General features: G+C 44.5%; 1 pseudogene; it reads right to left on the reverse strand.

Moving 5' to 3' along the window:
- Positions 1 to 9,857: 9,857 nt before the first annotated feature.
- On the reverse strand, positions 9,858 to 9,922 carry LOC140595714 (U4 spliceosomal RNA; annotated as a pseudogene).
- Between the last annotated feature and the right edge of the window lie 2,225 nt (positions 9,923 to 12,147).

Consider the following 12,147-nt stretch of genomic DNA (forward strand, 5'->3'; position numbering starts at 1 on the left):
AAAAGATTTAAACAAAGCTTAAAAAGTTTATGCAAGATTGTAATCAAGGGGCGCCTGGGTGGCTCAGTCCATTAAGCGACTGCCTTCTGCTCATGGTCATGATCTCAGGGTCCTAGGATGGAGCCTCTAGTCGGGCTCCCTGATCAGCAGAGTCGGCTTCTCCCTCTCCCTCTACTGCTCCCCTTGCTTGAGCTCTGTCCCTCTCTGTCAAATAAGTAAATAAAATCTTTAAAAAAAAAAAGAAAGATTGTATCAAATTTGGGGACAGGGCATTAACATTAGCCAAAGTTGGAAAAAAAAAAATGAATACAGCAAAATTCTTTGGATTTTTATATAATCCCTAGCACCTTATACAAGTCCCTATGGGATTGTTTTTATTTTATTTGTTTTATTCACAGATAAACATATCTGTACTTACTGAGTTTCAGTGTCCCTAAAGCCAATGGTACACTCCACTTGGAATTCTCTTCCTCCTGGAAATTTGCTTTCTTTCTACAGCTTTCTCCAGTCCGGGTGGCTGGTTCAGAAGCTGCTGCTACTGTTGACTTCCCGGCACTTTGTCCTTCCTCCATCAGATCATTAGCTACACATTACTGCCCTTGCTTATACAACTGTGAGTCTTCTCTTCTATAGTGTAAACTGAACAAGGGAAGGGTCTACATGTTCTGTTCAGTATTGTATTCCAAGTACCTGGCACACAATAGATACTTATTAAATATTGAATGAATTCATAAACAGTAGGAGATCATTTGTTAAAGCTTAGGAAAGCCACGTGCAAGAAACAAAAACCAGAAATAAATTATCTCCACCCATCTTTCATTCAGTCCAGTGAGGAAGCCTCATGAATGAAAAGAATGCAGTGTACCAATTGGCCAGACACCAGAGTTTGAAACCCAGCTCAAATACTTGATAAGTTAGTTAACTTCTCTGAATCTCTCTCTGTCTCTCTCTTTTATTTATTTATTTATTTATTTATTTATTTATTTATTTATTCATTCATTCATTCATGAGAGATACAGAGAGAGAGGCAGAGACATAGGCAGAGGGAGAAGCAGGCTCCATGCAGGGAGCCCAGTGTGGGACTTGATCCCGGGACTCTGGGATCACACCCTGGGCCAAAGGCAGGCACGAAACCGCTTAGCCACCCAGGTGTCCCAGCCTCTCTGAATCTCATTTCCTCTTCTGTAAAATAGGTATGATGAAGCCCACTTGCCAAGGTTGTTTTAAGAATGTATAAACATACAAAACACCCAACATACATAGCAATCTATAAACAATTATAATCATTACTTATTCGTTAAATGTTTATGTGCCTGCTAATGAGCACTGAGGATACAAAGATGAATTGACCAAAATCCTTCCTCAAGACCAAGGTGTTGTAAGTAATATGGCAAATGCAGTTACAGAGACAATCAAAAAGAATTACGGGGGCAATTCAGCTGAGAGAGGGGTACAATCCAAACAGAAGGGAGCATATGATTAGAACACAGAGTCTAAATACTATGGCTTGTGGGGGTGACCACAAGTAGTTGGCTTCCCATTTAAGGCAAAGTGAGCCTCCAACTTACTACAATGGCTAATGAGAACCTGTCCAAAAGGATACTCACACACCCTGTTTTCTCTCTGACCTCACCTACCACTCCCTCTGCTCTCCCCTCTTCTTTTTTTTTTAATAATAAATTTATTTTTTATTGGTGTTCAATTTGCCAACATACAGAATAACACCCAGTGCTCATTCCGTCAAGTGCCCCCCTCAGTGTGCTCTCTCCTCTTCTTGATGGACTAAGCACACTCCCACCTAGGACCTCACACTGGCTGTTCCCTCTGCCTAGATTATCTTCCTCAGTTTACCAACATAGCTCATTGTCTCACCTCCTTTGGAGTGTTTCCTCAAATTTCACCTTTTCAACAGACAACCTTGATCAGATGATCTAAAATTATACTCCCCCCCTCCGCCCCCGAGCCTGTAAAATGTGTTTATTTGTTGTGCTTTTTGTTTACTGACACCACCCACCTCCTTCCATACTAGCTCTATGAAGGCAAAGTTACTAGTTTTGTTCCCCAAGGTATGCTAAGTGCCTAGGACAGTGGCTGGCACTTCACAGTGTCAAACAAGTGAAACCAAGTGTAGTTGGAATGTGAAGTCAGGGCAGGAAGTGGAGGGAAGTGAAGCTGGAGAGATATACAGAGGCTCTGAATGCTGTGGTGAAGAGCTTAGATTTTTATCTGGTAAGTAAGGGGAAGCCATTAAAGGTGAGTGACATGTTCAGATCTGCTTTTTAGATTAAGTCACTCAGGGAAAGGATTTGAAGGGAATGATAACGGCAGAACCTTACAGGTAAGAGGCTGTGGCAGCAAGCGGGCTAGGGAGCAAGACTGGAAAGCCCTAAACTAGGAGAGTGAAGAAGAAAAGAAGGGAGGGGACATATATCTGAGGCCTAAATAGGAGGTTAAGTCAGGCCAGACTTGATAATGGAGCCCAGGAGAAAGAATGAGAAAATGACTCAGATTTGTATGGGTATTTGTATTTGTGTGGGTAACTGGGGAGGATTTAACTAAGTGAGGTCCAAACTATGGAGAAGGACAGGGACAGAGGAAGTGATGAGTTCGGCTCCATATAAACCCATAGATGGCAGACCCAGTGTCATTTGCGGAAGAGGAAATTTGGAGGTCCAAAGAGAGGTTTAGACCAGAGATATTCTTTCTTCCTCATGATAATAACATCAATGTTAAGAGGAAAAACCATTTTAATTTCAAACATCCAAGGGACGCCTCAGTGGCTTAGCGGTTAAAAGTCTGCCTTTTGCTCAGGGCTTGATCTTGGGATCCTGGATGAGTCCTGCATTGGGCTCCCTGTGGAGGGCCTACTTCTCCCTCTGCCTGTGTCTCTGTCCCCCCCACTAGTCTCTCATGAATAAATAGATAAGTCTTTAAAGATAATAATAATTTCAAACATCCAAATTGACTTCCAAAATTGAAAACACAGCAACATTTCTTATAAGATTTTATATATATTTTGTATATGTATATTTTCCCCGCAGACAGCAAAAAAATAATAATAGTGTGATTTTTTTTCATTATTTAATTGATTCTTACTCCAGACTTCACTTTTTGTTAGGAGATTTTCAGCTAACTGCCCAGAGAAACTAATAATCTCTTCTCCCCCCCAAAAAGTTACCATATTTGGTTGTGAAATAACTAGTGGTAAAGTACAAAGAACAGACCCTTTCATTTTGTAAAAGTATAAGGGGGAAGTTAAAGAAATTCAAAGGCAATATTATATATTCAAAACAAATTTGAGGAAATACTTTCAAAATGACATGTAATTAGTTAGTGGAAGTTACTATCACAACATATGATTGAAGCAAATTGCTTTATGAGCTTTCCCTTCTCCCTAATCAAACCTCTATATAAATATAAAGCATGGAAGAATGGACAACACTGTGCGGACACGTAAAATTACAAGTAGGAGGAAGTGTAAATTGTTTCACTTCAATAACAATAATAATAATAACATACTGAGTGTTTACTTTGTGCCAGCCACTGTGCTAGGCAACTGTCCAACCTTTACCTGGTTTCCTCTTGCCCTCTGAAAGTAACAGATGACAAAAAAAAAAAAAAAAAAAACCAGGGTTAGACAGCTGAGCAACTTGCTAAAGGTCACCTTGCTTATCAAGTGATGGAGACATCTTTTAAGGGAGGGGAAATCGGGCTCAGTGATTTAGCACCTGCCTTTGGCTCAGGGCCTGATCCTGGACACCCGGGACGGAGTCCCACATTGGGCTCCCTGCAAGGATCCTGCTTCTCCCTCTGCCTATGTCTCTGCCTCTCTCTCTCTGGGGATCTCTCATGAATAAATAAATAAAATCTTTAAAAAAAAAAATTAAGGGAGGGGAATTTTTTTTCTTTCCAAAATCCAATTACTGTTGCAACGTGCCCTCACTGTAGGTAAGACCTCTGACTGATTGGCAGATGGCTGTCATACCCAGAATCTAGCAGGTCTAACCCTTGGAAGTAGGTAATATGTATTAATTACTTAGTTGTATAAATAAAACACCAAAGGCATGGGCCACTGTTTGATGATCCAAGAACTGCCTCCACAGCGTAATAATATAAGTGTTTACCATATTCTGAAATATTTTCTTTCTAAAGGTGAACTTATTATTCAGAACCTGAAGAGAAGGGTTGTAAGCCAATAGACAGGAACTGGCCATGATAATGGATAAGTAGAGAAGAAGGCTCAGTGCCCAAAGACACCCATTGAATTGTATTGTTGGCTGGGCCTAGCTCATTCCGGAGTTAGCAGAGAGCCCTCTCCCTAATGCCTTGGCTGAACTGATTCTAGTGAAGCTACCACGGATTGGAGAGGGGACAGAAGCCAAGCCCTCCTCAGTTTTTTTCAACCGAGCCTAGTAGTTTCCCAGCTTGCATTAACGAGCTAGCCTTGGTGAACCTTTACCTGCCCTGACCTGATACGCTACGGGGAGGCCTTTCCTTCTCCAAACCAAATTATCAAGCCAGTGGCTGAGAAGGTGAAGCGCCAGACTGCACGCCACTTCGGATCGCGTTTCTGGCCGCCCTCCTGGATCTGCAAACCCATTTTTATCCCTGGAAAGCGGGAAACACTCGTATCCAAGCCCCTCTCTTTCTTTCCCGGGACAGCAAGGCCCCCCCACCGGGGTGAGCAAGGGCATCCGTTATTTCTTTAGAATGCCTCCCTTTTGTTCCTCAAAATCCTAAAAGGGGGGGAAAAACAAAAAACACCCCAGGCCGCCGCTTGGGTGTGCAGCCCCAGCGCAAAAAGTGAAAGTGGGCGCGAGGCCCGGGCGCTGCAGCGGAGCGCGCGCGGGGGCCGGGGGCGGGGCCCAGCGCCCCACGTGACACGAGGCCGCCCAATCCGAGCGCCGCCGCGCCGCGCGCCCGCCCCCGGCCGGGCAAGCTCCTCTCCATCAATGAAACCTTGTCACTCGGGCTGCGGCCGCGTCCCCGCAGCGCGAACGGGGCTTTGCACCTTCCTACCTTCTGTTTGCACCTACCCACCTTCCCCCTTCCCCGTGCACGGCCAGAATCACACACCTCCCGCTCGGGGCCCCGGGGCGCCGTGCACACGCGCCCTCGCCCTCCGCTCCCTGCTCCAGCGGGCGGCAAAGGGCATTGCCTTTTAGGGGTGTTGGCTCCGGGTGGGCGCGGGACGACCCGAGCCTGCTTCGTCCTGGGCTTGTGCGCCTCCTTGCTCCCAAGCAGAAGCACTACGTGATGGTTAGAGGGAGTAGAAAGATTTGGGGGCCCCAGATGGCGGCCGGGGGAGCCCCGCTGTCGCCACCTTTCCCGCCCGGGGAGCCCCAGGGACCACAGGGCCGATGGATGCAGTGGATGCAGACGCAGGCCCTTCTTTTGCAACAATCTCCGCTCAAGTCTTTTTTTATTTTTTATTTTTATTTTTTTACTTATTCACGAGAAACGCAGAGGCACAGGCAGAGAGAGAAGCAGGCTCCACGCAGGGAGCCCGATGTGGGACTCGATCCTGGGGCTCCAGGATCACGCGCTGGACCCAACGCGGCGCTCAAGTCTTAATGCTTAATTCGGTCTCTTAAGCAATTTCAAAGGACCGAGGTCCCCAGTTTTAGATAAAGTGTTGCTCTTTCACAGGCTCCTGGGAGGCTCACTGAAACTCCTCGGTTATTCTACCCGCCCCCCAACATCTAACCACACACCAAAGCTAGCTTTCCTAAACTCAGTAACAATGGAACTGCTTTAACCCCCCCTCCCTAGGCTGGCACCCCCACCCCCAACCCCACCCCTGAAGCCCTCCTTCACACCCCAAGCTGCCCCTAGGTGTGTTTGTGTAATCAGACACTGATGGTAGCCGCCTTGCCCTTTCTTCCCGGGAAAGCGGAGTCTGCGATCACTGAAGTTGCTTGTTTTCTAGGTGCATCTAGGCGAGCCGAGGAGGTGCCGCTCGGAAAGTAGCGGGGTTTCCTGCTCGACGTGGTCGGGAGCCCGGCGGAGCGGCGCAGGTGTGCGGACTGTGATGGCCTGGAGAAGGGTGACGTTGGAAGGTGTTAAGAACGTGACGTTTGCAATTTGGGGCAATGCATTTTTCAAAGGCCCAAGCTACGATGGGGCGAGGGGGGAGGAGGGGAGACGGATTGTAGGTGGGGGAGCGACTAGGATTTTAACGTAGAGAATCGAGACCCGGGTTAGGGAGAGAGGAAGAGTGGTGACCCGGTGCTCTGCCGTTGCGGAATCTGTGCGCACTAGCAATGCTGATGGTTCTCTCTCTCTCTCTCTCTCTCTCTCTCTATCTATCTCTCTATCTCTGGCAGCAATTATTCGCTATTTTAAGACGGGGTAGGGAGATGGAACTCAGGAGTGCTCATTACAGTTTGGAGGACTGGATTCCGCGCCACCGACTTGGGAGGGGGGTTGAAAACCCAGGACGGGATCCACCTTCATTTTTGCAACGTGGACTTGATCTGTTGCGCCTCATTTTGTGAGATGCGGAGGGAAGCAAGCAGGTCTCTGCCGGCGGCACCGGGGCGGGAGCGTCACTTACTGTCCAGCCCCGCAGCTGCTGCGCTCCGGGGGCTTAGGAGGCGCCGGGACCGCGGCGAGGGAGGCGAGGGGCGGGAGCGGCTGCGGGGATGGGGCGCCCCGCCGGCCCCAGGGGGACGTCGCTAGCAGTAGACTGTCCACTGGAGACGCCGAGGGAGGCCAGGGGGTCGAGGTAAGAGGCCGCCAAGGGGAGACGGGGTCCGGTTTGGGGGCAGGCGCTGCACCCCCCCACCTCCCCCGAGGGTCACTGCTGAAGAAGCGGTTTCCACCGAGCTCAGCGTGCATGCAGCTAACGGCTCTCGACTGGACTACATTAGCCTAAATTGCGTAATTAAAGAAAAAAAATGCACACACACACACACACACGCACACACACACACACCCCTGCAGCGGCGCTTCCGCTCCAAGACTAGCGGGGACGTGTGACGCAGCGGAGGTAACTCCTCGATTACGCACCTTTGTCTCCTTTATTGCAAGTTGCTCACATCCCCCCCCCACCCAAAAAAAGGATGGTGGTGGTGAGAATTAACAAACTGTGCTCTTTTGGACAAGATGAGAAACAAGGAATTGGGGATCAGGACTTCAGGTCGAGAGAACTGTCAAATGGGTTTAGAGCTCATCACTTTGGTCCGCCGGGTTCCGCTGGGTTCCAGGAAAAGGGGCTGTGAAGGGCGAGCTTCCAGGGAAATCCTTTCCCCGGGAGGCCTGCGGTGCCCCCAACAGCCGAACCCCCCTAAGGGCAGCCCAGGCGGGGCGCGCGGGTCTGAGACGTTCAGCGCGGCCACCGCGCCGCCGCCTCCGCGCAGCCCTCCGGGGCTGGGGTGGTGGGAAGCGCAACCTCGGGGCCCCGGGTCGCGCGGTTCGCCCCAGTCGGGGGACGGTAGGCCTGTCGCTGAAGCCTCTGCAGACCTCGGGGCGTCCCGACGGCTCTCTCTCTCTCTCTCTTTTTTTTTTTTTTTTTGGCCGGGAGAGAGTAGGGCCCCCCGGTCGCGAGGATTGGAGTGCGCGCCCCCTGACTTCGGGCCCACGCGCACCCCCACCCCCTTCCCGGTTTTGAAAGCCAGAGAGATGAGTCAAGCTGGAAGGCTGCGGAATGGCAATCGGAGCTGCTCGCCCAGCCTCATCCTCTTCCCACCACCTCCCTGCCCCACCTTCTTTTAGGTCTTCGGTTCCAGGCCAGTGCACAGCTTAGGCTTGGGCGCAAGAAGGTCTTGGGCAGGTGCCATCGGGGGCACCTACCCGGGGATGTCACGTTCTCCTGGGGGGGGGGGGCAGTGAACTACCGACCGCCTCTCCCTTCGATCACCTGGCTGGGGGCTTGTTAACCTGGCGGTCTTGTTCCTCTCGGGGACGACCCTATAGCGTTTGGGGTTTTTGGTTTTGTTTTTGTCTTTTCCCCTTTTCGAAGCTTTCTAAGGGGAAAAAAATTTTTTTTTGGAGTTCTAAACGTTTTGATGTGTCTAGAAACGAAAAACAAAATTTCACAACGGGAGGGGAGACCAAAAGGAAAAAAATCTTCCCTGGAGGTGCTTCTACTTCTCAGTCTTGGCTGAAGGAACTACCACTGTGCAGGATAGAGGAAGAGCGTTTCAAGAGAACTGGTTAAGTAAAACCTTCAGCGGTAACGTAGGAAGAAAGACACAAGTGGGAAAATAATAAAATGCACAGTAGATGCACCATACAGATGATTGGGGAAGCTCTGCTCCCCCGGAAAGCCTTGTGGAGACAAAGTATTTGGTTATTTTCACAGTATTACATCTCCCTTTGAATTAAACTTTTTTCCCTTCCCATCAGCCAACTAGATTTGGTTCCTTAATTAGGAACCACAATGAAGTTTCTAACAGATGTAGCCAACCACAGATGCCGATCCAAAATAATAAGTATAATTAATTTTAGGGGACATCTTTAGTTTATAAGGCCTGAAATTAAAATAGGATGTTTTTCAACGTTGTGGTACAAAAATAATGGGAAACCTATTTGTTCTAGAGTCTTGTACTGACACCATTTCCTTCCTCTGTGTTGAAAAAGACTTTCTGTCCCATATGGCCCCCAACGTCTCTCACCCCAATACCTCTTTATTCAAACTCGATTTCTTTCTAGTCAAAAAACATCCTAGGAAATTCTGTTAAAAATATTTCCTGATTTTAACAAGTCAGCAAGACAGGGTGAAATCGTTTAAATACCACATGGTCTTGGACAGATCACACACATCTTTTTCTTATAATGTCAGTGTTATAAAGAATATACTGAAGCAGCTATTCATTTAAATATAGTTTTTAAATATGCATAACTTAATCTGAATAAATAGTGCCAAACTTCCGGCACACTGAAATATTAGCATAAAGGTCACATTTCTCTATGAGAGTTGTCAAACAAATGTGATAATCTCTGGTTCTGCTTGGTGAAGTGAAAGTTAATTAGTGATTGATCATTTCTAAATTGAATATGCAACATTTAGACAAATTAAGTGAGAAATCCAAATATATCCAGTTTCTAATTCTTACAGTATCATGCCTTTTAAACCCTATGTGGTGGGTTAACATTTGTCATTGTAAAGTATCTGTTTTCTAAGCACTGGAAAGTAGTGGAAAGTTAACATGTTTTCTATAGCACTCGACTCCTCCCCTGATGACAAAAAAAAAAAAAAGGTTTGGACTGTATTTTAATGTATGCCGCGTTTTGAAATCATTTGGTTTTAGACAAACTTCAGCCTCTGTGCAAGAATGACTTATCTTTTAGTAGATCTTTATGGCTATTTTAAATACAAGTTTTTAAAAAATAAATACGAAGAAGGAATATTACAACATGAAGTCTATCTTCTTGGGAGTCTGTACCCATTTGAATCTTTGGACTCATAAGTACGTTTTATTTTATGGTGGTAACATCTCTAAAGGGTATATAGGGCTGATATTATCTTTTTTTTTTTTTTTTTTGATAGAGAACGGACTAGACTCCTGTGTTTCTGACACAAATTAATGTCATTTGTGTTAAACAGGCTGTCTCCTTGGTTTGAGTCACATCAGGATTTTGGTTTGCCACATTTAAGTAAATAAGAAAACAAATGCTGGTCTTGCACACGCTGCTGCTTATTTCTCTGGTTCTTTGATGACTGATGGCCCCATTTACCTGTCCTGCACTATGCACTCACACTATGTACAGAAAGGCTGCTGCAGAGCTCTGAGCAGTTAAAATCCTGATGGACAATCTAATTCAAATGACAAATGTGTTTTGAGCACATACTATAAGGGGTAGGGTGAGAAGTGGAAGATGAGGAACCCAGGGTTTACAAATAAAAATGCCTCACAAATAGCAATAATTGAGCCTCAGCTAAACCTCATTGGCTACGATACTGCCACTGTGCAAAGCTAAAAAATGCCTCACAAATAGACATAAGGTATGGGAATGCATCACATTACTTTCCTGGCAAATTCTTTTAATAACAGTGTTTAGAATTTTGTACTAAGTAACTTCAAGCTGTCTAAATTGTTTGTGAGCCTTGTCATGTGTCATAGAAAGCCTGAAAGTGTGGGCCGGGATTACATATTTTTTTAAATAATTTCTCTCAGTTTGTTCTTCTTTAAATACTAGGGTATGTGCTCAATTGACGGTATAATTTCAATCCTTTCTAAACAAAATTACTTATTTTTTATAGCCAGTGACATTTCTGGATTAAACTTGATTAAGAGTTTCATCGTATTTGGAAAACAGTCTAGCCTTGCCTACTTATCTGGTTATAGTTTATGATACTGCACTTAGGACTAAAGGTTTCCTAAGTACTGCTATCAACCCACTTACAAGCCCTTTTTTAATGGAAGTGAATTGGGGAGGTTGTCCTTGGAAAGCCTGTCCTCCTCCATATTCACAAAAGGGATTTTGAAGTATTCCCTAACCTATTGGAAATTATAAAATATTTGGAAGCAGTACCACTACAATATTGGAAAATAAAAGGAAAGATCTCTGGGCTTTGTAATGGGTATCTGGAGGAGAGCTTCAAGAATATGTAAAAAAATTAAAAAAAAGAAAAGAAAGAAAGAAAAGAAAAAAAGGAACCACATTGTCTATTTCAGTAGTCTTTTATTGTTTGGCAGTGAAATGTGTCAGTTTCTTGCGCTTTAGAAAAAATGTACCTTAATTCCAAGGAGTTTTTTTTTTTCTTTCAAGATTTTAGCCATTTTTGTTCTTTTAAATAATTCTGTAAACAAAATTGCTTGGGTAAGCAGTAGAAGGCTTTGTACACCAAGTGGAATGTCTTTCAACAGTTGCCTGAATAAAATACGTGTGGGGTTTTCCCTAATGAAATTTTAAATATGGTTCTATGAACTCTAATACAATCTGTGGATAGTATATGAACAAAAGCATATGTGTTAAACATTAGCACTGCAGAAGAAAAATATTTTCTTTTGACTGGAACACTTTAAACTTCAGTAATGGTGAGGATCATTGCTTTACAGAAAAGATCACTGCATGTAGTATTTATTCACATCTGACAATGAGAGTCAGTGTTTTGTAACTAATTCACTTAGTAAAATGTACCGTATACTCAGGCAGAATTAAAAAGTAAAGTGGTTATTAGAGTTCAGAAATATTCTATTAGAAAACTAGATGCTTTGGTCAATTTCTATTTTACATTAACATGTAATTATATACTCAAAGGGTTTGAATATATTAATTTTAAGTATTTTCGTTAGAAATTTAATTTGCATCTGGTCGTGGTTTTCTAACAAGTTTGTTACTACAGATTAACACTGCTGCCTCTCACAGTATTTCACACTTGAAATATCTGAGAATTGTGTTTTGAGTCCATCAAACTAGAAGCTGGTGGCCAAATATTAACCCTTTTTTTCATTTTTTAAATTAAAAGGCTACTTTCAATATCCAAGAAGAGACATACCTTAACATTTTTAGAATACTTTTATTTGATAATAAATGTTTTTTTCTAATATAAGTTGATCTAAAAATGCAACATTTTGGTTGATAAGACACTGAAACTGTTAACAAACTCATGAGTCAAATGGATACACTGAGCCGTTTCTTCCTATACTTTCGACAGTTAGTTTTATTTTACTTAGATTTTTACCTCTCCCAGGATGGCCAGTCTACATTGCTTCAAAAGTCAGACTCAGGGAAACCAGTACACCTAGTTTAAAATAAAATGACATTCATTCCCAATTTTTCTAAGAACTGCATTCTTCCTCACATCTTTTCTTTCTCACACCAAGGACTGTTAGTCAACTCTCTAAAAGGAAACTTTTTTATCCTTTTTATCATTTACAGCTGGTAGTATCTATCTCTCCTTATTGAGTTTTTACAAATCAACTGAGCTACAGTTTTGCATTAAGATTTTTTTTAAGGATTTTATTTATTTCCTCATGAGAGACACAGAGAGAGAGGCAGAGACACAGGCAGAGGGAGAAGCAGGCTCCATATGGGGAGCCTGATGCGGGACTCGATCCCAGGACTCCGGGATTATGCCCTGAGTTGAAGACAGATGCTCAACTGCTGAGCCACCCAGACGTCCCTGCATTGGGATTTTTTTAAAAGATAACATACATGTGCTTTTTCATCCATATTTACAAATTACATTGTGATCAA

This window comes from Vulpes vulpes, chromosome 1, assembly GCF_048418805.1.
Source record: "Vulpes vulpes isolate BD-2025 chromosome 1, VulVul3, whole genome shotgun sequence".
In the NCBI taxonomy this organism is placed as follows: Eukaryota; Metazoa; Chordata; class Mammalia; order Carnivora; family Canidae; genus Vulpes; species Vulpes vulpes.